Source organism: Oncorhynchus tshawytscha, linkage group LG06, assembly GCF_018296145.1.
Source record: "Oncorhynchus tshawytscha isolate Ot180627B linkage group LG06, Otsh_v2.0, whole genome shotgun sequence".
NCBI lineage: Eukaryota > Metazoa > Chordata > Actinopteri > Salmoniformes > Salmonidae > Oncorhynchus > Oncorhynchus tshawytscha.
The window spans coordinates 36005198-36031278 of record NC_056434.1 but is presented as its reverse complement, the minus strand read 5'-3'; the positions used below and the strand labels follow the sequence as shown (position 1 = coordinate 36031278).

The following is a 26081-nucleotide window of genomic DNA, read 5'->3' as shown; positions in this document are numbered from 1 at the left end:
AACCTCCCGCTCCGCTTGCCCTGTCGGAAGCTGAGTTTATGGGGCATTTCAATGTCCTCCGGAGAGTCATTGAGTTAACATACCGATTACAGCTCCCCACTAACTACCGGATCTGACCCTATTTTCATGTTTCCCTCCTCAGGCCGATGGCTCCTGGTCCCCTGGCTGATGCTGTCCCCCACGACACCCCTCCACCTCCCCTGGATGTTGAGGGAAGCCCTGGCTATGCCGTCAGATCCCTCCTGGACTCCCAAGTGCGTGGGGGTCGGCTTCAGTACCTGGTGGACTGCGTCCCATCATTAGGTACACCTTAACTTCATCACTACCCTGATTACTCACCTTTTATTTAGCCCTCAGTTGTCATCAGTCCTTAGGTGTTATTGTTTTCTCCCACATTCAGTACTCTTCTCATGTCATCAGTCCTTAGGTGTTATTGTTTTCTCCCACAGTCAGTACTCTTCTCATGTCATCAGTCCATTATCCACTTCACCTTCTGCACCTGCTTTCTGACTCCCGGTCTGTTACTTTACGTTCATTTTGGAGTCACTTTTATTGTATATTAGAATAGAATATGTTTCTAAACACTACTACATTAATGTGGATGCTACCATGATTATGGATAATCCTGAATGAATTGTGATGAGTGAGAAAGTTCATACCCCCAAGAAATGCTACTCTCTCGAAATTACCAAAAAACAGGGGATATGACCCTCTGTAACTTGCTCACTCGTCATTATTCATGACCCCTACCTTTCTGGATAAAAAAAATGAATCGTGCACATATATCCTGGGATAATGTAAGTATGTCAACGAGATGTCCAGCAGCCTCTGACAGCTTCTCCAACCCCAACTGTCTTCAGGTCGACTTCACCACATCCTTTCAGCGGCATTTCAAGGCCTGACTAACACTCGTCTATGTGGTTGTGGAGGACCCACACAGACCACTGACACATGCTCAGAAACACATCCACCACCACTTTCCAGGTTTTCAAAAACACAAATATCCACCCAGGCCCTCCACACCCAAAAGTCTCAGAGAACAGACAAAAAAGCAGCCCAGAAATATCCCCTGACCCGACCCCATCCCCTCAACCCACCCTGAGTTGCTCAATGCTGCTCTGCTCATTATCTCCTAGTTCAGTCCAGATCCACCCAGAGAGACAGAACAGTGATTACAGACATGTGCCCTTCTCTCACTTCCCTTCTCTTTTCATGCCTCTCATCATCATCATCATGAAGCCTCCAACATGGCTGCTTGCTACACACGCATCATTATTCCAGTGGAAGAAACAAACACTGACACACCGTCTGGTGCTCTGAAGGCTAAGACTCTTGCCACAGCTTGTTCTAGGATTGTATAGGGTGAATAATGAGGTGTTGCTCCTCAGAAGAGAGAGCTCCTTGTCCTGATAACCTCTAACCATGGTTACCATAGACACATTCCTGTGGCTACTAACTCACTTGATAGATCACTGTAAACACACACACACACATTCACAAAGATTCACACACACATGCACACTCACGCAAACACACACAGATTCACACAAGTACGCAGTGTTTCAAAAGTATCTATAATCTGATTACAATCTTTTTGCTAGTAGCGTGACTGCTGACGCAAACGCACACAGATTCACACAAGCAAGCACACAATGGTCCATGCCAACCAATTCTAGGTTTCCACCGTACAGTAGAGGTGATGGTCATTCATTGGTGACATTTGCCTAGTTTAATGTCAGCCAAGCTACTAGGGTCAGCTCTCAGGGGGACAGGAACACACATCTACATTCGACAGAGCACAAGACTCAGTACAGGTTTTCCTCAAGTGACCAGCATCAAAGCCCACACCGACACATAGGCAGCATATATCTTTCCGTCTGTGTGTAAAATACTGTTTGTATCTGTATGAGTTACAGTGTCGGCTGTATACAGCACAGGACCCAAGACAAGCAGAGCATGAAGAGGCCTCCATAGGTACTCCACAGCTGTTCATAGAGGGGAACACGCACACACATTCACAAAGACACACCTACTTGCTGTACGTCAGACACACCTTATAATAAAGGATATGTGAAAACTTTCCACATGTGCTTTAGGATATGAATCCGATCCAACGCCTTCCCCTTAGGCAGTGAAAAGCAAGGAGCGGTATAGGTGGATGTGTGCCCACACTAACTGCGCTACATGCTAATTCAAATCTATCCCCGCCCCTCAGAGAGAAAGCACTGTTGACACCAAGGCCCAAAACTATTATTGTACAATCACTGAGAGAGAGAGAGAGAGAGAGAGAGAGTATCCCTTGTCACTGAGTAGTCACATGGAAGAGAGGAGAACAATGAGGAACAAAGGCCAGTGTACAGCACACACACCCTCAAAGATGACGCACACACACACACACACACACACACACACACACACAGAGTTTCAAATGCGTTCTCTTTCTCTATGAAACACAAACATTAAAACCGAATCTCTGTTGTCCCTAATATCCTCACTTACAGGCAAACACACACACAGTCCTTGACACATCAACAGCCAGTACCAGTGTAAGTATCACCCCCAGCCTCCCTGAAGTAAACCGTGTGATGAGTGTCATTCTGGCGGTCTGGACAGTGGGCAGTGCCCACTCACCTCCGGGCAGAGACAGTAAACAGCTGGCACCAACCACCCTGGTCCCATCTGCACTTTGGAGAGACTCATTGTTACAATGGTCACAATATATTCTTCTGGGTTCCTCTTGCTTTGCACCCCAGAGACACTGATTGCTGCTCCTATCGGTAATGTACAACAACATAGTCTGTCACAATGGGCTCCACATATTTATGTCGTCCTCCTTTGTTTGTTCGGCTTGACACTCATTCCCGGCTTTGTTGGTTCTGTCCGTCTTGTCAGGCCGTCTGTTTTGTGACCATTCTGCCCCATGTGGGACAGCGATAACGCTATAATAAAACTGTTGATTAAACTTTTTTGTCCTCCAACATCCATTCCCTCTATTCTTCTTCTGTCCCTCCATCGTTCAGAGCAGCTCCACAAGTGAGACAGATAAGACTAATAAAACAGCCAATTAGGTCAAATCATCGTCATCTGCATCCAGCAGGGTTCTGACAACATAACCGGATGTCTCCACTACAGAGCATGTATAGAAGAAAAGGTGACACACACGTCCAGTGGTTTGGAGCAGGTGCTAGAGGTCAAGGCACAGGCTCAGCAAAAAAAATTAAAGACTCAAGAGTCGAGAAACATTACAAAATGTTGTTTCAATGAATCACATGGGAGCGTACCGTAGATCTGAGTGTGCAGTCTTCTTGTACCTTTTTTGTTGTTGCAACAGTCCAGTGCAAGCAGCCTAGCAGTTTCTAACTTCCTTGGATGTCTGAGGAGGAGAAAGACAAGATGCTGTCACATTCTGACACTCTAAACACAGACATAAAAAGCCCACAAAACTGCCTGCTGCAGTAGGCCATACCTAAGCATATGTGTTCACATGCAGAAGTGATTAGCAGTAGCTTTGTCCTCCTACAGAGCTGCACTCACTGACTGACTGACTGACTGACTGACTGACTGACTGCAGTAGAGAACAGGGAGTGGTCACAGGCCCTGGAGGAAATAAGATCTGTGAACTCAAGCCTCCACATGCTGGCCTAAAAAGGACTTTAATTCCTGGAGAACTTTTCAAACAGGACCACACCTCAGACTCGAGCGGATTAACCTTTACGGTCTGTGACAATGTAATAAAGAGGTTTGAACAACAACAAAACATCAACGAAAGGTTTAGTTTATTAGGAGGTCTTAGCAAAACAAAAAAAGCATGAAAGGTCCCTGTGTGTGGAGGTAGAGGCAGGTTTTTTCTCCTGATTCACAGTCTGTATAGCTGTGTGTGTCACGTTTTTTCTCTTACACAGAGGTGGCCAGGCTGCTCTGGCCTCTCTAGACAGCCTGGTCTCATAGACTAGACATAACATAGTAAAAGTACATTCGGGACACTCAAATTAGCATGATACTGTATGTTACGTTTGGTATGGTTACACAAGACAGAAGGTTACTTGAGTAAATAACGAAAGTAAGTTGCTTAGTCGGTCAGGTTGATGGGTAGAGGTATAACGCAAACGTCTAGCAACCCAAAGGTTACATATTCAAATCTCATCACGGACAACTTTATAATTTTTGGTAATTAGCAATTTTGCAACTACTTAGCATGTTAGCTAACCATTCCCCTCACCTTAAGGTTAACCCTGTAACCAACTCCTAAACTTAACTTTAAACATAACCCTAATCCTAACCCCTAGTCTAGCTAATGTTACCCACCTAGCTAACCTTGGCGTTAGCCACCTAGCTAACGTTATTCACAACAACTTGGAATTGGTAACATATGATATGTTTTGCACATTTGTAACATATTGTACGAATCGCAATTCGTGACATATCATATAAATTGTAATACGTAACATATCATACCAAAAGGATGACAGACATCCAAAATGAATACACACCATACGAAATGTAACATATCATACTAATTGGCATGTCCCGGATTTACATTTAATATGTTACATCTACCCCTGAGTCCAGGTTGGACACAGCTTGCTAATTAGACTGAGCAGTTGCCTGGTTTTCCAGCGAATGGAGCGCAGAAACAACTCATGAATAATGCATTTCACAGCACATTAATTTGGCAAATATTTCTCTGAACAAATCCCAAACACATGTGACTGATCGGCAGAACCTCTTTGAAAATATCCCCTCTGTCTGTCTGTGGTAGCACTATTCAGATGCTAATGACTTAGCAGGAGGCATCATAAACTGTGGTAATAAGTGGTTTCAGCCACTCATATAGAAGAACACTTCACTGCTACAGACATCAATATCAACTCATTATACTGATTGGCTTGCTGAAGCCTTATGTCCTCCAGGTTTGTGGGTTTATTTGCTGCAAGAATGAAAACATTTTTTATAATAAATCTGTGTTCTCAAAGCCTGTCAACAGCGTTTTAGTGGTAAGTTAATAATGTGGACACCTGTGTCTCTACGGCTCTGTGAAATGACAAGGCATATGCCAGCCAGGCATTGTTGAACAACATCTCACTCAGTTTAAAAGATGCAGAGTAACCACCCAGTTGGATACATATAAACCAACAGTAGCAACATACAGTATAAACACCAACAACAATAAGACTAACGGACAGACGGACAGAGACAGACACACAAGACATTCAGAGTGTCAGTCCTGCAGCCGAACAGCACAATGTGAAAACCACAGTCTGGGTGAAATCCCAAAGATCATCAACTAGCTACCAAGCATGGCAATACTGACAAAAGAGTTGACTTCTCGTCATCACCAGTCAGAGACAGTCAGTGGGACAGTGACTTGATGGCAGGTTTCTACTCTAAACCACAGAAAAAGCACACATCTGGGCAAAACGGTTTATATAGTCATGCCCAATCAGAGGTTATAGTGTGGTTTAATCATACCAAGAGAAGAATATAGGTTTTGCTCACACTAATGACTCACCCCTACCTCATCAATTCACTGGCCTGACTAAATTCACTGTTTTTGGCTGATTTAACTAACTCAACAGTTTACCCCTCTATGTTCACTAGACCAGTGTTTTCCAAATGGTGGGTCAGGGACAACTGGTGGGTCACAGCTGATTCCTTTTCAGTCGTTACATATCACTTCTCCATACTATGTCATGTATATCCTGTGAATCTACTAATGTTTTATTCCCCTGTTCAGAGACATTTCTCTGTCACTTTCTCTGTCATATCTCTGTCACTCACCAAACAGTACTGATAAAGTAGCAGGTGGCCACTAGATTCCGTAGTTCCTGCTATACTGCCACACTCTTATCCATTGTGCTGGTCAATTGTGTTTATTAAATATATCACAACATTTCCTTTGCAACTTTGGGTAGAAAACCAAAAGATGTGGCTCATTATGAAAATAAATTGTGTTGTCATCTTCACAATTCAAGCCAGTCCTCCTTGAAAGTAATTCAGTTTGTCCTTCTTTTAAACTTAATCACAACAATGGAGCCGGAGAAGAAGGCTGACGTTTTTTGTGTCCCCAACCGATTGTGTTTTTGTTCGTATCTTTACATTGTTTGTAACTTATTTTTTTACTTACTTTGTACATAATGTTGCCGCTACCGTCTCTTATGACCTCAGGACTGCGATTACTCACCACGGACTGGCAGAATAATTGTTTTCCTTTAACGAGTCTGATGAGCCCGACGCGAACAATATATTGCTTTCTCGGGAACAGGCCCAGATCCCCGTGATTTGCGTGAAGAGGAGGCAGAGCAAAAGGGGCCAGAGGGTGGGCTGCCTTCTGAGAATTCGTAGGCGATCGAATAAACCCCCACTTCCTTCCATTCTGCTAGCAAACGTGCAATCTTTTGAGAATAAATCATTGACCTCGGCGGAAGATTAAACTACCAACGGGACATTCAAAATTATAATATGTTATGCTTCAAAGGGTTGTGGCTGAACGGCAAAACTATCAACAAACAGCTGGCTGATTATACGATGTATCGGCAGGATAGAACAGAGGCGTCTGGAAAGACAAAGGGAGGCGGACTATGTATTTTTGTAAACAACAGCTGGTGCACGATATCTAAGGAAGTCTCAATGTTTTGCTCATCTGAGGTAGAGTATCTCATGATAAAAGGAAGACCACACTATCTACCTAGAGAGTTTACATCTATATTCTTCATAGATGTCTATTTGCCACCCCAAACCGATGTTGGCACTAAGACCGCACGCAATGAGCTGTATACAGCCATAAACAAACAGGAAAACGGTCATCCAGAGGCATCGCCTCTACTGGCCGGTGACTTTAATCCAGGGAAACTTAAATCTGTTTTACCTCATTTCCCACCAGCATGTTAAATGTGCAACCAGAGGGGGGAAAAAATACTCTGGACCACCTTTACTCCACATACAGAGACACATACAATGCTCTCTTCGCCCTCCATTTGGCAAATCTGACCATAATTATATCCTCCTGACTCCTGCATAAAAGCAAACATGTAAGTAGGAAGCACCAGTGACTAGATCAATAAAAAAGTGGTCAGATAAAGCAGATGCTAAGCTACAGTACTGTTTTGTTAGCACAGACTGGAATATGTTCCAGGATTCCCCCAATGGCATTGAGGAGTACACCACATCAGTCATGGGCTTCATCAATAAGTGCATCGATGATGTCGTCCCCACGGTGACCGTACGTACATACCCCAACCAGAAGCCATGGATTACAGGCAACATCCGCACTGAGCGAAAGGCTAGAGCTGCTGCTTTTAAGGAGCGGGACTGTAACCCGGAAGCTTATAAGAAATCCTGCTATGCCCTCCGACAAACCATCAAACAGGCAAAGAGTCAATACAGGACTAAGATCGAATTGTACTACACCGGCTCTGACACTCGTCGGATGTGGCAGGGCTTGCAAACCATTACAGACTACAAAGGGAAGCACAGGCGAGAGCTGCCCAGTGACACGAGCCTACCAGATGAGCTAAACTACTTCTATGCTCGCTTCGGGGCAAATAACACTGAAACATGCATGAGGGCACCAGGTGTTCCTTACGACCGTGTGATCACGCTCTCCGCAGTCGATGTGAGACCTTTAAACAGGTCAACATTCACAAGGCCAGACGGATTACCAGGATGTGTACTGCGAGCATGCGCTGACCAACTGGCAAGTGTCTTCACTGACATTTTCAACCTCTCCCTGTCTGAGTCTGTAATACCAACATGTTTAAGCCTGCCTAAATGTCTACCGACCCATAGCACTTACGTCTGCAGCCATGAAGTGCTTTGAAATGCTGGTCCTGGCTCATATCAACACCATTATCCCACTCCAATTTGCATACCACCCCAACAGATTCACAGATGATGCAATCGCTATTGCACTCCACACTGCCCTTTCCCACCCGGACAAAAGGAACACCTATGTGAGAATGCTATTCATTTACTACAGCTCAGAGTTCAACACCATAGTGCCCTCAAAGCTCATCAATAAGCTAAGGACCCTGGGACTAAGTACCTCCCTCTGAAATTGGATCTTGGACTTCCTGACTGGCCACTCCAGGTGGTAAGGGTAGGTAACAACACATCCGCCACGCTGATCCTCAACCCAGGGGCCCCTCAGTGGTGTGTGCTCAGTCCCCTCCTGTACTCCCTAATCACTCATGACTGCACGGCCAGGCATGACTCCAACACCATCATTAAGTTTGCTGATGACACAACAGTGGTAGGTCTGATCACCAAGGATGATGAGACCGCCTATAGGGAGGAGGTCAGAGACCTGGCCGTTTTGTGCAAGGACAACAACCTCTCCCTCAACGTGATTAAGACAAAGGAGATGATTGTGGACTACAGGAAAAAGAGGGCAGAGCACGCCCTCGTTCTCATCAATGGGGCTGCAGTGGAGCAGGATGAGAGCTTCAAGTTCCTTGCTGTCCACATCACCAACAAAACATGGACCAAGCACACCATGACAGTCGTGAAGAGGGCACGACTAAACCTATTCCCCCTCAGGAGACTGAAAAGATTTGAAATGGGTCCTCAGATCGGCTATGAAAAGCCAACTGACATTTACTCCTGATGTGCTGACCTGTTGCACCCCCTGTGATTATTATTATTCGACCATGCTGGTCATTTATGAACATTTGAACATCTTGGCCATGTTCTGTTATACTCTCCACCAGGCACAGCCAGAAGAGGACTGGCCACCCCTCATAGCCTGGTTCCTTACTAGGTTTCTTGCTAGGTTTTGGCCTTTCTAGGGAGATTTTCCTAGCCACAGTGCTTCTACACCTGCATTGCTTGCTGTTTGGGGTTTTAGGCTGGGTTTCTGTACAGCACTTTGAGATATCAGCTGATGTAAGAAGGGCTTTACAAATACATTTCATTTGATTTGATCCTCAAAAGATCCATCGAGAGCAACTGGTTGCTTCACTGCCTGGTATGGCAACAGCTCGGCCTCCAACCGCAAGGCACTACAGAGGGTAGTGCGAATGGCCTAGTACATCACTGGGGCCAAGCTTCCTGCCATTCAGGACCTCTATACCAGGCAGTGTCAGAGGAAGGCCCTAAAAATTGTCAAAGACTCCAGCCACCCTAGTCATAGACTTTTCCCTCTGCTGCCCCATGGTAAGCGGCACCGGAGAGCCAAGTCTCGGTCCAAGAGGCTGCTAAACAGCTTCTACCCCTAAGCCATAACATCTAATCAAATCACTACCCACACTACCCCCCCCCCTTTACACCGCTGCTACTCTCTGTTATTATCATCTATGCATAGTTAATTTAATAACTCTACCTACATGTACATATTACCTCAAATAACCGGTGCCCCCACACATTGACTCTGTACCGGTACCCCCCTGTATATAGTCTCACTATTGTTATTTTACTGCTGCTCTTTAATTACATGTTACTTTTATTTCTTATTCTTATCCGTATTATTATTATTATTATTTTAAACTGCATTGTTGGTTAGAGGCTCGTAAGTAAATATTTCACTGTTGTTCACACCTGTTGTATTCGGCACATGTGACTAATACAATTTGATTTGTGTCCAGGAAACGGATCCTTTGTGTGTGGTTTATTCTCTTCAAAAAAGGCCTGGGTTAGTCACTGCTAGACCATTCCTGGTGAACAACCAAACAATTAGGCTACAGCAGTTCTAATGGTTTCAATGTTATGGTCTTTAAGGGTCTTCAAATGGTAAAACCCCCAAACACACACTGTATAGTGTTTTGCTTTTGTAACGGTATTGGGTTGTGTTGTGTTTAATGGTAAAACCCCCAAACCCACACTGTATAGTGTTTTGCTATTGTAACAGTATTGGGTTGCATTGTGGTTAATGGTAAAACCCCCAAACACACACTGTATAGTGTTTTGCTATTGTAACGGTATTGGGTTGCATTGTGGTTAATGGTAAAAAAAAAAAACACACACTGTATAGTGTTTTGCTATTGCGGTATTGGGTTGCATTGTGGTTAATGGTAAAACCCCCAAACACACACTGTATAGTGTTTTGCTATTGTAACGGTATTGGGTTGCATTGTGGTTAATGGTAAAACCCCCAAACACACACTGTATAGTGTTTTGCTATTGTAACGGTATTGGGTTGCATTGTGGTTAATGGTAAAACCCCCAAACCCACACTGTATAGTGTTTTGCTATTGTAACAGTATTGGGTTGCATTGTGGTTAATGGTAAAACCCCCAAACACACACTGTATAGTGTTTTGCTATTGTAACGGTATTGGGTTGCATTGTGGTTAATGGTAAAACCCCCAAACACACACTGTATAGTGTTTTGCTATTGTAACGGTATTGGGTTGCATTATGGTTAATGGTAAATATCAATAATCACAATACAAGGAGCTTTTTAAAAATAATTTGATTGAAAAACATAAGACTGCCATGCAATTAATAATTTTATTCGGATTGTAACTACTTTTTAGTCCTTAGCTCATTTCTCCATCAAAGTTTGGGGCTTTTAGGAAAAGTGTTCATATGAGAATTGCATAGGGATAGCCATCTCATAGATCGGCCACTTATTGGACTATTCCATGCTAGTTGGGTTTAAGCATTAGGTTGCTATTTGGACAAACTGAATTTGTTTCATGGAGGCCTAGCTTGAAATGTGACGATGACGACACAATTTATTTTCATAATGATCCAATTCTATTGGTGTTCTGCACAAAGTTGCAAAGGGAATGGTGTGATCTATTTAATAAACACAAGAGACCAGAAAAATTTATAAAACAGTGTGGCAGTATAGCATGAACAGCAGCATATAGTGATGCTACTTTATGGTAAATAATGTAAGTGACTTCAATTATACATTTCTCTGAACAGCGGAAAAAACCATCATAGGGAATACATGACATAGTATGGAGAAGTAATACTCCAAGCTACAGCTTTATAATACTTGTAAAACATAGAGAGCTGATACTGTATAGTGGTTGTTGGGGTGGGATTGGCATGGGGTGTGGGGGGGGTTCGTTGTGTCTTTTGACCATTTCTTTGGGTTCCTCATGTCTTACTCAATGGCAGGAAGAAGTTTGGTCCAATCCAGATGTTGGTGCTATATTTATTGAATATTATCTGAATACTATAAATTAAAATGTCCAATTTGGGTGAGATCAAGTATCTTAATTTCTCAGTGATCAAATTATATTTCTATAATGCTAACCGTATCTGTTACTAACTACAAAAAAAACGATTTCAGAACAATCTGAGATGGTGGGTGTCGAAATCCTCTTTCTTGTGCTTTTTGAGGTGGAACGACCCATCTGCTTCTGTTTAATTGGTGGGGCGGTAAAACTCTGTTTTAGGTGGGAGTTTGACAGACATCAGCAGGAAATAAAGTTTGGGAAGAGCTGAACTATGTAACAGGCCCAGTTTTAGTGGCTAATAAAGACAACAATAGAGGCTTACTCATAGTTCCTCAGACCTACCTCATCCACAACTGACCTAACTGGATAAACACTTTATTCACTACTGTAAAGTATACAGCAGGCAACGTTTTTGTAAATAAATGAAGATGAAAAATAGAATGCTACTTATCGTGCCTCAGCCCTATACAGCCCCTCCACTGATATGAGAAACGGAGAAAGTGAGGAGTGACTGGTGTGGCTATTGAGCTCTACAGAGTACAGGAGGCCTTATTGTTAGCAGAGCTACTAGGCTACAGCCATAGACTGCTGATGGGCACCTATATGTGTAATTATACACTCTCTACCTGACTCAGCACAACCGCAGACCTGGAAGGGAGATCACACACACACACACACACACACACACACACACACACGATAAAACACATTCTGAAGTGGCTGAATTTGAATAACTGAAAAAGGAATAAGAGAGTAGAGAAAGAATGTCAGACAGAGAAGAGAAGGAAATTAGCCTAGATCAGAGTTTCCCAACTGGCCCCCAAAGTTTTCTGAGCAAAAACTATTCTTGACATAAAAGACTGTAAAAACACCCGCAAATCAGGTCCAAGTGATTCCCACACATAATATATGTGATCATATACAAATGTAAGCAAGGTTTGAAATGATTATGTTTTAGTCAAATATTATATCTGTTTGGGCTGCTTACATGTCAATTTGCAGTCTACAAATTATTTGTAATTATGTTCCAGTCCCCTGACATCCATTCAAGAAAAAAATTGTCTCGCTGCTGAATCTATTTGATGATTGCTGGCCTAGATCATATCATGTTGATGCTAGGTTTGTGCCCAAAATCTAGGACTTAAATTAAGAACAGAGAGTTCTTTATTCCTACCTTAAGGATAAAAATGGTATCCTTAAATTGCACTAATGACAGCTCTATTCGTAAGCCCTGTTCTAATGTCTGTCTGTTTGTCTGTTTGTCTGTGTGTGTGTGTGTGTGTGTGTGTGTGTATTTGTGTGTCTCGGCCACCAGTACCAATGGGCTGGTCTCATTAGTAATTTAAGGCTCTTCCCATGTTTGCTAACATCAATAATTAAATCCATTTTTTCTTTTCCTTTTGGGGATTTAATGTTCCAGCAGTATGCTCCAAAATGTTCCAAATGATACCCATTTAAAGTGTTACAATGTTAAATATCAAACACGAAGTTAAAAGTTGTCTATAGCCTAAAACCAAACAACAAATGGAGAGACTTTTGGGATCCAGTCCAGTCTAATGCAGGTGTGTATACTTTAACAGCGCTGGACAGACGGTAATAATATATGACTCCAAAACATGGAGTTGTCAGCTAGATGAATGTTATAACAGATGAGCTCTGTTCTGCATTCCACCCAGTTAGGTTACCTCCCAAGTCACCCAACCTGGCTGGGGCCATGCAATGTTAACAATAGGGCATTTCCGTGTGAAAAGCCCCATGAGCGCTAGCATGTGAAGTTCATAGGAGAATAGACAATTTGGTGTCAAATGATAGATAAGAGTAGATGTTTGTGAAATTAAGGAATATATACATTTTTCAACCATTTTCCATCCTAAATATTAAGAATAAGCAAAGGCTTTCATTTCTGGTAGAACAGACAGAAAAGGGGTCTTAGACAACATCTACCAGAAAAAGTCCTAAAAGATACTAGAAATACATCAAAAGACCGTGCCAAATAATATCAACATTTATATTTAGTTTTGTGGAAATTATTTACCATCTGTAATTTTAAGAAATATTACCAAGTGTCTTGTCTTTCTTTAAGATATTTTCTAATTTCTCTCTCTCACGAGGAGGGAGGATAATGAAATTTCACAGAAGTAACAAGTCAAGGTAGACCTACCAATTATGTTATAGTGTTTTTGCTGATAGCAATTTGGTTTATGATTTATTAAGTGATTAAAATGTGCCGTTCTGTTACCAAATCGGAACTGAATTGGCTACAATAGGAATTCTTAATAGTCAGACACTAACCACAGTTGGGTCACATGCTACTTTCCTCCCTTCCACTGGCACACTGTCAGCTCATAACTGTTTTCTTTCTCTTTCTATCATGCTGTGGTCAAAGCAAGTGTATGAAACCAGTCTGGACACCCCCCCTCTTCTCTCTCCAGTTAATGTCACCTTGCTGACACCTACTCATGAACCCCCTCACTTTCCATTTACTGTAACCAGTCCTCCCATCCACTGAGCACCGACCGACATCCAAGGACGTTGAAAAGTAGTTGAAATTTGGTCAGTCCAAATCTGAACCAATCATAGACATCTGTTTCACAAGTTTGGACACCACAGTACAGTACAGTACAGTACAGTACAAGAAAAGAAAAGTTCAGTACAATACAGTACTGTACTGTAGAGTAGAGTACAGTTTAGTACAGTATAGTAACGCACACTAGAGTAGAGTATAATTTACTGTACTCTACTGTAATGACCTATACTTTACTGTACTACTGTATTGTACTGAACTCTACTGTGCTCTACTCTGATGTCCAAACTTATGAAACAGAGACATCTATGATTGTTACAGATTTGGTCCGGTTTGCCCAACAGCAACTCAACACTGGTTTCAATTCAACTGAACTCAGCTTAGTTTCTATGAGGACCTAGTTCCATTTCTTCTCCCTAACACGAGGGAAATATTTTTCAAAGTTCCTAACCTGGGGTCATGCAATGGATACTGTAGTCAACCAACAGCAAGCTCAATCCCATGACACTAAACACGTCTTAGTTTCCTACGGATCCATTTCTTCTCCTTCATTTAATCTCCTAAACACTAGTGAAACATTTATCAAAGTAATACACAGATTAGGTAATAAACAGGTGTTATAGATTAACATGTGGCTCCCATGGTTAAGTTCAGGGATATGCAAACCTAACACACACATCTAATAATGGCCATGGGATAGTGGGATAGGAGCAAACACAACACAGGAATGTGTGTGTGGTGTGGTGTGGTGTGGTGTGAGTGAGTGAGTGAGTGAGTGAGTGAGTGAGTGAGTGAGTGAGTGAGTGAGTGAGTGAGTGAGTGAGTGAGTGAGTGAGTGAGTGAGCGGACCTTCAGGTGAGGTCTGTACTTGAAACAGGATTGTGAAAGGACAGAGGTAAGGTCGCGGGGGGAGTAAGGTATGGGTTTAGGGGCAGAAGGGGTTTAGTGAGAGGGGAGCCGAGTACGTGGATGTTTATGGATGCTATGAAGGTATTATTGACATGAGTGTGGGTCATGCCGTGGGGATCTATAGGTGGATGTAGGGCTAAGAAGGGCTAAGCCCACTCATTAGGACAGATTTATAGAGTGGTGTGGAGGTATCAGCCACAAATCTCTCTATCTCATTAAACTGGGGGACGAGTAACGATTATCGCTCTCCAAGTGGCGGTGAATGGATGGAGAGGAGGATGTAGATTTATGGTGGAACTCTTTGTATCCTAGACACTTTAATGGAACAGGATTGTACATCTGCCTCGCTCTGTCCCAGCCCCAGAAACCTCACTTTCACCCCTCTTAACACACACACACACACACACACACACACACACACACACAGACATGCGCATGTGCACACACTGAGATAAACCTGCAGTTTGGTTTACACACACACAGTCAGGGATCCATAGTTGACACTGGCCAGGCTGTTGAGATTGATTTATTCTGGGGAAGATATCTCTACCCCCTGCGAACCAGGAGGGAGGCATGGGGGAGGGGTTAAGCTTTTCTTTGTATATGCCTGGGATACATTTACAAAGTTAATTTCCACACACACAGCTCAGGCACTTTTCAATATTTCAAAGCTAAAGTGTCTATGGTGGTACAACCAGTCCACAGTTAACAGAGCAGAATGGAGATCTAGCCAATTTTGACTTTGTGTCTGTGGAATCTAGTGGAAACCGCTTATTTTTATTTATTTTATTTTACCTTTATTTAACTAGGCAAGTCAGTTAAGAACAAATTCTTATTTTCAATGACGGCCTAGGAACAGTGGGTTAACTGCTTGCAACCTTCCGGTTACTAGTCCAATGCTCTAACCACTAGGCTACCCTGCCGCTCCAGGGTAGCCTAGTGGGTAGCCTCAATCCCGTCATCCGGTTTGACGGGATTGAAAATCACTGCACCATTTTAAGCACCGCCTTCACCAAATCCTGATTTGCTGTTTGTAATCACATAATCACATAATTCTACGTGATCCTTGACAGATTCTCGCCGTTACATCTGTCCAGGGTTTCCAAGTCTATTTAACCTTTCCAACCCAATGACCACTCAAAACCCACCCAAAAGGCCTGAAAACTAGCTCAACATTTGTTTTCCACAGCAAGAGAGGAGTTGCCACATTTAAACAATAAACCTTTTCCCATAACGTTATCGAGCCAATTAAGAAGGAATATCGAGGTAATCTGTAATGATATTAGAAGCAAAGTTTGGATACGAACTATGACATAATAAACTCATTTTAATATGTCGCAAGAGAGAAAATAATTTGCCCTTATTAAACTCGCCAGATCATTTCCATCAATGACTGTCGATTTAACTTATTTGACTGCTATGATTAAATGAGTTAATGTGTGGTCCTCACCGTGAAGCATTGAGGAGGAGGTGTGATAGTGTGGGGATGCTTTACTGGTGACACTGTCAGTGATTTATTTCAAATTCAAGGCACAGTTAACCAGCATGGTTACGACAGCATTCTGCAGTGATACGCCATCCCATCTGGTTTGCGCTTAGTGGGACTATCATTTGTTTTTCAACAGGGCAATGACCCAGCACACACCTCCAGGCTGTGTAAGGACTATTTGACCAAGAAGGAGAGTGATGGAGTGCTGCATCAGATGACCTGGTCTCCACAATCACCCGACCTCTACCCTATTGAGATGGTTTCGGATGAGTTGGACCGCAGAGCGAAGGAAAAGCAGCCAACAAGTGCTCAGCATATGTGGGAACTCCTTCAAGACTGTTGGTTGAGAGAATGCCAAGAGAGTGCAAAGCTGTCATCAAGGCAGGCAAAGGGTGGCTACTTTGAAGAATCTATTGTTTACATTCTTAGTAAACAATTTGTTTAACACTTTTTAGGTTACTACATGATTCCAAATGTGTTATTTCATAATTTTGATGTATTCACTATTAGTATACAATGTAGAAAATAGTAAAAATAAAGAAAAACCCTTGAATGAGTAGGCGTGTCCAAACTTTTGACTGGTACTGTATAAATGAATAGGCTACTTGATGGCCAAAAGATGCAAATGTATAATTCTCCACATTTAATGTTAGTTTAATTGAGGACTTTTCCCCATAACAGAAGCTCGCGATGGAATTCCATAACTTCTGTTCCAATAACTTCCATTTAAAATGTCCACTTGTGTTAAATAGCCTACCTACAATTGGTAAAAAGTTGTCATGATGTGCACGTGTGCTGATCTGTCTCCTCTCGCTCACGTGACTCAGCCAATAGTGGACTAAGCTGTATGATGCAGTGCTCTCTCAACACACACACCTCCAGCCCTCCCACCACTCACTCAGCAACAGCCTGCCCCACTGCCTGATAGTCAGCAGTAGCAGGTCACACTGAATATATATTTTTTCGTTTAAGAGAAACGCCATCTGCGGATTTTTAGATGTGTTACCTGTTCATGGAGAAAACTTTGACCTACTTCTATGATGTTCACAGATAATAGATCCTGGTTTAAAGGGGGGCTGAACTTTCTGTTTGGCCTCTTTTTTTCAGCTTGGTCATTAAGAAATGCAGCGGCCATGACTGAAGCCAAACGAGAGTTGTCTTGGGAGTGGGGTGAGGGGTGTTTTAATGTGGTTGTCTCTTGTGTGTGTGTTCGCACGTGGTAAGTATTTGTACATTCACTTTGCCAAAACAGTACACAGTTAGGTCATTTCACCAATTTGGTGCCTTTTGAGAAGTGTAACTTGATCCAAAAAAACTTTGATTTCACCTCATTTTAACATTGACATAAAGAGCACATGTTCAACTTCATAAAAAACTGCTTTTCCCATCTCAAGAGGTTAAATAAAAATATTACTATAGTAATGCCAAATAAAGAAACGGTGTTGACCGTAACAGGGTTGACCATAACAGGGTTGATGATTTCTTCTGAAATCAACCTTAAATTCCCTCGTGACAGGGGGAATGGAAGCTTGTTCTGTGCAACAGGGAGTGGCAATTGAATGCAAGCGTCACAAACACAATGAAAATGCTGAAACAGTTCTAGCATTTCTATCTACAGGTAACAGACTCGATCCGCTCAGTTTTACACCAAAAAGAGTAGGACCAGCTCACCTGCTTTTACACTATGATCTATTAGATGTTCAATGTTTATTCTGAATTTGTTTTATTTAAAATGGAATAGTTTCACCATATTAAAACGAGAGTTCAGTTCATGTTACAGGGTTTGACCTTAAAATGATGGACAGACGTAAATGAATCACTAAACACATTACATAAATAATAATCTTCAGAAATTATTTTAAAAAGCAACAAAAATAACTAGGACTTTACTATGATGGTGAAAACTTGGAGAAATGGTTAAGTGGGTTGAACTCTTCATTGAAGTGACACAGGGTTGATGGAGGGACATGTCAAAATGCTGAATTTTGGCACTTTAGCAAGCCTTTAGTCATAAAATTGAATTCTCCATGTGGTCTATATTAAAGGGTGTTTCATTTAATATAACAGACTGAAAATATCAAAGGCACTCTTTTCGTGGAACGATCCAGTTACACTCACTCACCCTTCTAGATAACCTAAACAGTTAACCAGGTCTTATGTCTTGAAGTTGCCTAGGCTAGCTAGTGCTAGCTAATTGCTTTCGCCAATTAGCTTCAGCCGGCTGGTGGTTTGACATTGGATGGCCTATGTCTGGGGCTAGTTTGGGACCATCAATAAATTACATTTAGTCTTAATGGTGACTCCATGTTTATATAAAGGCAACAAAAAAAATCTAAAATAAATAAGGCAACGTCTTCAACTCTACTTAGAGGCAAGTTTCACTTAAAATGAACCTTACAAATAGCAGTGTTGGGCAATTTGGAAAGCCACAGTCAGTCAATAAATCATAGAATAATACTTGTAGGAAAGGTTTTCATCTTTGGCTCACAACCTGTTGATACTCTACTATTAGAAAGGTTCAAAATGTATGTAAAACATGACAGGACAATTTAAAAATATATGGCACATGGAAACCAAATGAGGATGGTCTACGGTGATAGATGGGATGTGATGAGAGTGGCTGAGGGGTGGGACTAAGGAGCTTATGTTCAGTAATGTATTATTGTTATGTGATTGCTGTATATAAAATGTGTCTGCAAAATGTGTATGTAAAATGTATATGTAAAATGAATGTAAAATCAAAAATAATAATAAAAAAGATGTGTCCTCCGAACAGGGGGGGTGGATGGGTTAATAATAATACAAATCATTTTGTATTCTTTATATACTCTTTTAAAATCATAGATTTAGTACCTTCACAGCTTGCCTTATGCTTGGCACCTAATCCCCTCTCTCAGGCCTCTGTCTGTCTGTGTGTGTGTGTGTGTGTGTGTGTGTGTGTGTGTGTGCTCCTCAAACACAACACCCCATCGCCATGTCTCCGCCTGGCATCACAAGACTCTCCCAGGGGATTGTGGGATGTTTGCGTTGCCACGGTAGCAAGACAGTGCTGAGGAGACAAAGCTGCGTCAAGATAAATCTCACGAGACGCACCACACACTGCAAAAAGGGAAATCTAAGCAAGCCTAAATATTTTATATTGAGTGAATTCACTTAAAATATTTTTTTCTTACCAAGATAAATTATCTAACGTCATTGGCAAATCTGAATGTATCTGATTTTAAAATATTAAGGACAAATATCTTTAAGACATTTTTAGGTTAAAATAAGCTAAATGATCTGCCAATAATGTTAGATCACTTAGTATTTGTTTTCTTTCCAAGCTAATTATAAGTGAATTATCACTCAATATAAGATATTTAGCCTTGCTTAGATTTCATGTTTTGCAGTGCGTGCACACACACACAGCCCGTGGTCTCTACATCCACAGGTGTCCGGAAGCTTGGCAACACTGCCAAGGACACTGACAGAAAACACACACAGACACACACACACAGACACACACACAGACACACACACACACACACACACACACACACACACACACACGTCTTCAGGTCAGGGTGAAAGAGGTGAAGCAGTAAGAAACAGACAGGGCCAGCGGTGAAGCTGAGAGTGCAGTGGAAAAGCACACCACCGTCACCCAGGTAGACTGTTGTCAGTAGCAACAAATCCTGAGGTGTGTGTGTTATCAGGTTGTAGTCTGACAGTGAGCGAGTTTGTTGCTACTGGGGCACCAAGTTCTTGCTCTTTCACTGCCGGACAAAATGACAACAGCCTGACTGTCCGGGACTTTCCATTAGAACTTCTCTCTAACTGGATGACTGAATGACCACAGCCTGACTGTCCGGGACTTTCCATTAGAACTTCTCTCTAACTGGATGACTGAATGACCACAGCCTGACTGTCCGGGACTTTCCATTGAATTTTGCTAACTGGATGACTAAATGACAACAGCCTGACTGTCCGGGACTTTCCATTAGAACTTCTCTCTAACTGGATGAAAATGACCACAGCCTGACTGTCCGGGACTTTCCATTAGAACTTCTCTCTAACTGGATGACTAAATGACAACAGCCTGACTGTCCGGGACTTTCCATTAGAACTTCTCTCTAACTGGATGACTGAATGACCACAGCCTGACTGTCCGGGACTTTCCATTAGAACTTCTCTCTAACTGGATGACTAAATGACCACAGCCTGACTGTCCGGGACTTTCCATTAGAACTTCTCTCTAACTGGATGACTAAATGACAACAGCCTGACTGTCCGGGACTTTCCATTAGAACTTCTCTCTAACTGGATGACTAAATGACCACAGCCTGACTGTCCGGGACTTTCCATTAGAACTTCTCTCTAACTGGATGACTAAATGACAACAGCCTGACTGTCCGGGACTTTCCATTAGAACTTCTCTCTAACTGGATGACTGAATGACCACAGCCTGACTGTCTGGGACTTTCCATTAGAACTTCTCTCTAACTGGATGACTGAATGCAAACTTGCAGCAATTGGTATCAAACATTTCACTCCAGAAACACAAACAGACTGAATACTATTGGTTCCTGCTATGCAGTTAGGGCCACGTTTACAAAGCAATGTAAACATGGCTTATTGAAAGGACTGATGAGGTAACATATCAAAGTCAAATTGTTCATTGAGCATAAGAGAAAGAGAAAGAAGAGAAGAGATATTGTGTGTGTGTGTGTGTGTGTGTGTGTGTGTGTGTGTGTGTGTGTGTGTGTGTGTGTGTGTGTGTGTGTGTGTGTGTGTGTGTGTGTGTGTGTGTGTGTGTGTGTGTGTGAGTGAGTGAGTGAGTGAGTGAGTGGTGAGTGAGTGAGTGAGTGGTGAGTGAGTGAGTGAGTGAGTGAGTGAGTGAGTGAGTGAGCGAGCGAGCGAGCGAGCGAGTGAGTAGAGTGCACGTGAGGAGAGCAACACTGGATCAATCTTTTATCACCGCAGTGCGCTCTCCTTCCTGAGCCAAGCACAACTCACTCACTCGCTAAAACACATATGAAACAAGCAATACTTTCCATCATGCAAACATTCCTATACTGTTGCCTTGAGTTGAGTCCACTTTCAGTAGGTAGCCTAGGTCTCGTCGTGACAGGCAAAACCACTTCACAAGCTTGAGGACAGTCACTATGTACACCATCATCATGAGTTAGAGGAAACTGACTGCACTCACCAAGATTGCATTACATTACAGCTAGACACATACACACACAATTCATAACAGAGGCAGAGAAAAGGGGTCATGCTTCTCCATTGATGTATACTGACGTAATAAAAGGCCATTGAAAATAACATCACAGCCATCCCTTAGAGGATGCTCCATTCTCTCCATTCAAAAACACACCCAGCCCAATGTTGTGGGAAATTAACCATAGTGCAGGTTTAATCCTGTGTGTGTGTGTGTGTGTGTGTGTGTGTGTGTGTGTGTGTGTGTGTGTGTGTGTGTGTGTGTGTGTGTGTGTGTGTGTGTGTGTGTGTACAGACGAGAACTAAACAACCAGGCTAAGTTAAGAGGGGAACTTAGAGGTGATGTCACTGACTGAGGAGACAGCTGGATGATGTGCTTCATTTTAGAAAACACACACACACTACAAACACACACAGACACACACATAGCCAATTTTAAAAGGAAAATAAATGTGAGGCTCCTGTGTTTAAACACAATCACTTCCCTCCCTCCCTCCCTCCACAACCATCTATTACCACTGACACCATCTCACACACACTGACAAACAGACACACACACTGACAGACTCGCATACTGGCACAGTCACACACTAAACACACTGAGAAACCAACATACACAAACAAATCCAATACAATTTTATTTGTCAAATGCCCAGAATACAACAGGTGTAGCATTTCACCTTACAGTGAAATGCTTATTTACAAGCACTTAATGAACCAACAATGCTTTAAGAAATTTGTATAAAAATTGAGTAATAAAAAGGCACAGTGGGGCAAAAAAAGTATTTAGTCAGCCACCAATTGTGCAAGTTCTCCCACTTAAGAACTTGAAGCTCTCAACCTGCTCCACTACAGCCCCGTCGATGAGAATGGGGGCGTGCTCGGTCCTCATTTTCCTGTAGTCCACAATCATCTCCTTTGTCTTGATCACGTTGAGCACATTGAGGGAGAGGTTGTTGTCATGGCACAACACGGCCAGGTCTCTGACCAACTCCCTATAGGCTGTCTCTCCGTTGACAGTGATCAGGCCTGCCACTGTTGTGTCATCAACAAACTTAATGATGGTGTTGGAGTCGTGCCTGGCCATGCAGTCATGAGTGAACAGGAAGCACAGGAAGGGACTGAGCATGCATCCCTGAGGGGCCCCCGTGTCGAGGATCAGCGTGGCGGATATGTTGTTACCTACCCTTACCACCTGGGCACGGCCCGTCAGGAAGTCCAGGATCCAGTTGCAGAGGGAGGTGTTTAGTCCCAGGGTCCTTAGCTTAGTGATGAGATTTGAGGGCACTGTGGTGTTGAACAATGAATAGCATTCTCACATAAGTGTTCCTTGTCCAGGTGGGAAAGGGCACTGTGGAATGCAATAGAGATTGCATCATCTAGGGATCTGTTAGGGAGGTATACAAATTGGAGTGGGTCTAGGGTTTCTGGGAAAATGGTGTTGATGTGAGCCATGACCAGCCATTCAAAGCACTTCATGGCTACAGACGTGAGTGCTACGGGTCGGTACTCAGTTAGGCAGGTTACCCGTAGTGTTCTTGGGCACAGGGTCTGCTTGAAACATGTTGTTATTACAGACTCAGACAGGGAAAGGTTGAAAATATCAGTGAAGACACCTGCCAGTTGGTCAGCGCATGCTCGCAGTACACATCCTGGTAAATCCGTCTGGCCCTGTGGTCTTGTGAATGTTGACCTGTTTAAAGGTCTTACTCACATCGGCTGCGGAGAGCGTGATCACACAGTCGTCGAGAACAGCTGATGCTCTCATGCACGTTTCAGTGTTACTTCTCTCGAAAGTGAGCATAAAAGTAATTTAGCTCATCTGGTAGGCTCGTGTCACTGGGCAGCTCTCGCCTGTGCTTCCGTTTGTAGTCTGTAATAGTTTGCAAGCCCTGCCACATCCGATGAGCATCGGAGCCGGTGTAGTACGATTCGATCTTAGTCCTATATTGACGCTTTGCTTGTTTGATGGTTCGTCGGAGAGCATAGCAGGATTTCTTGTAAGCTTTCCGGTTAGAGTCCTGCTCCTTGAAAGCGGCAGCTCTACCCTTTAGCTCAGTGCAGATGTTGCCTGTAATCCATGGCTTCCGGTTGGGGTATGTACGTACGATCACGGTGGGGACGACGTCATCAATGCACTTATTAATGAAGCCAGTGACTCATGTGGTGTACTCCTCAATGCCATCCAGAGATGGTTGCACATTTAACATGCTGGTAGAGATTTGGTAATATGTATTTAAGTTTCCCTGCATTAAAGTCCTCGGCCACTACGAGCGCCGCTTCTGGATGAGCGTTTTTCTGTTTGCTTATGGCGATATACAGCTCATTAAGTGAGGTCTTAGTGCCAACATCAGTCTGTGGTGGTATGTAGACAGCTACAAAAAATACAGATGACAATTCTCTTGGTTGATAGTGTGGTCTACAGCTTATCATGAGATACTCTACCTTAGGTGAGCAAAACCTTGAGACAGATATCGTGCACCAGCTGTTGTTTACAAATATACATCGCCACCCCTTGTCTGACCAGAGGTTGCTGTTCTATCCTGCCAATACAGTGTAAAACCCGCCAGCTGTATATTCTTCATGTCGTCGTTCAGCCACGACTCGGTGAAACATAACACAGAACCCAAACCGGCTGCGAGCGTGAGCCATTGTTTATACATTTATTTTGTCCCCCAACACCAAATGCGATCACGACACGCAGGTTCAAATATTTTTAAAAACTCTGAACCAATTATATTACAGGTCGAAAAGCATTAAACATTTATGGCAATTTAGCTAGCATGCACTTGATATTGCACTTGCTAGCTAATTTGTCCTATTTAGCTAGCTTGCTGTTGCTAGCTAATTTGTCCTGGGATATAAACATTGAGTTGCTATATTACCTGAAATGCACAAGGTTATCTACTCTGCCAATTAATCCACATATAAAACAGTCAACTGAATAATTTCTAGTCATCTCTCCTCCTTCCAGACTTTTTCTTCTATTGCAATTGGCAACTTTCATAAATTAGGTGCATTACTGCCACGTGGGCATAACCAATGAGGAGATGGCACATGGGTACCTGCTTCTATAAACCAATGAGGAGATGGAATAGGCAGGACTTGCAGCGCGATCTGCGTCACAAATAGAACTGACTTCTGTTGGCGCGCGCAAGCAGTGTGGGTGCAATAATTGAATAATATAGATGTCTACATTTATTTTGCATTGCTCGCGCACGCCATGCGAGCGGTGTAGTCAGCCTGTAAGATATTACAGTTTTTAATGTCCCGTTGGTAGTTTAAACACACATGCACACACAGATAACACATGAAGTATGGCTGTTTACTCAAATCAAATCCATTTTGTTAGTCGCATACACATATTTAGCAGATGTTATTGCGGATGTAGCGATATGCTTGTCTCAGGGTAAGCCAGGAAATAAAATCACCTCTCTTTTTCTCTCTGGCTCCCTCATCGATCCACAGGACAAGACAACAACTACAGACACATAATAAGACGCTATCTCTAAACACACACACACATAGGCTAGGATAATGAGTTACGTTTTAGCATGTGTAGCCCTCCATAAATCGATCTTTAATCTGTGAGGGTAAAAAGAGCTTGGTGACGTGCAGGCTGTGGAAGAGACACCCATGGCTTTATCATGCCTTCTCACACACACACGTATAGACATACAGACACACACACACACACCAGTACACACACGGGTTGGACAGACAGTTCCAGGTTGTGCCATGTTACAGAGGAGGGGGCTTAGCACCAACAGATACATTTAAGGACACAGTAGCCTGATCAGGGACACTGAACACACACACACACACTCACATACATACATACACACACACGAAAGAGGATTTTGACACACACCATCTCAGATTGTTCTCAAGTCGTTTCTGGAGTAATTAACAGATATGATTAGCATTCCTGAAACATTATTTTGTTGAAATATAATTTGATCTTTGTGAAATTAAGCTAATTGATTGCACCCAAATTTCCCCTTTTTATTTATAGGATTCATGATATATAGTAAATATAGTACCCAGCATCTGATTTGGATCAAACGTATTCCTACCAATGAGTAAGATATGCCACACATGGACACCCCACACCCTATGCCAATCCAACATACAGTATCAGTTCTCTATGTTTGGCAAGTAGTTTGAAGCTGCAGCTTGGAGTATTGCTTCTCCCTACTATGCAATGTATTCCTTGTCAATCTGGTGATTTTTTTCAACCTTTATTTAACTAGGCAAGTCAGTTAAGAACAAATTCATATTTACAATGACGGCCTAGGAACAGTGGGTTAACTGACTTGTTCAGAGGCAGAACGACAGATTTTTACATTGTCAGCTCAGGGATTCAATCTAGCAACCTTTCGGTTACTGGCCCAACGCTCTAACCACTAGGCTACCTGCAGCTCCTGATTCTCCCCTGTTCAGAGAACACAACATTTCCTTTGCAACTTTGGTTAGAAAAACAATAGATTTGGCTCATGATGAAAATAAATTGTGTGGTCATCCTCACAATTCATACCAGTCCTCCATGAAAGTAATTCAGTTTGTCCATCTTTTAGCAACCTAATGCTTCAACCAAACTTTCCCTGAAAAGTCCTGTATGGTCCAGTGTGGCTCTGTTGGTAGAGCATGGCGTTTGTGCCACCAGGGTTGTGGATTCAATTACCGGGTCCACCCATATGAAATATTTATTTTGGCATGTCTGTAAGAGTCACTTTGGATAAACGCGACTGCTAAATGGCATATGTATTAGTCCAACTAGTGACAGCTCTCTGAAGACTTTTCCTACAAGCCCAAAACGTTGATGGAGAAAT

At 42.6% G+C, this 26081-nt stretch overlaps 1 protein-coding gene across 8 annotated transcripts in view; it reads right to left on the bottom strand.

Annotated features, from left to right (window-relative positions):
• The window catches only part of LOC112252502 (ras association domain-containing protein 8), a 54607-nt gene that overhangs the window by 14096 nt on the left and 14430 nt on the right, over positions 1-26081 (bottom strand). For 2 of the 8 annotated variants that reach the window (XM_024423767.2, XM_024423768.2), the window contains one exon: positions 3282-3373. The exons of 1 other annotated variant lie outside the window; for it this stretch is intronic. The gene's annotated coding sequence lies outside the window, so the exon portion shown is untranslated. Of the gene's footprint in view, positions 1-2542; positions 2568-3281; positions 3374-3466; positions 3543-26081 lie in introns of those variants that run through there. 5 more of the 8 variants (XM_024423772.2, XM_024423770.2, XM_024423769.2 and 2 more) reach the window with 4 other exon arrangements.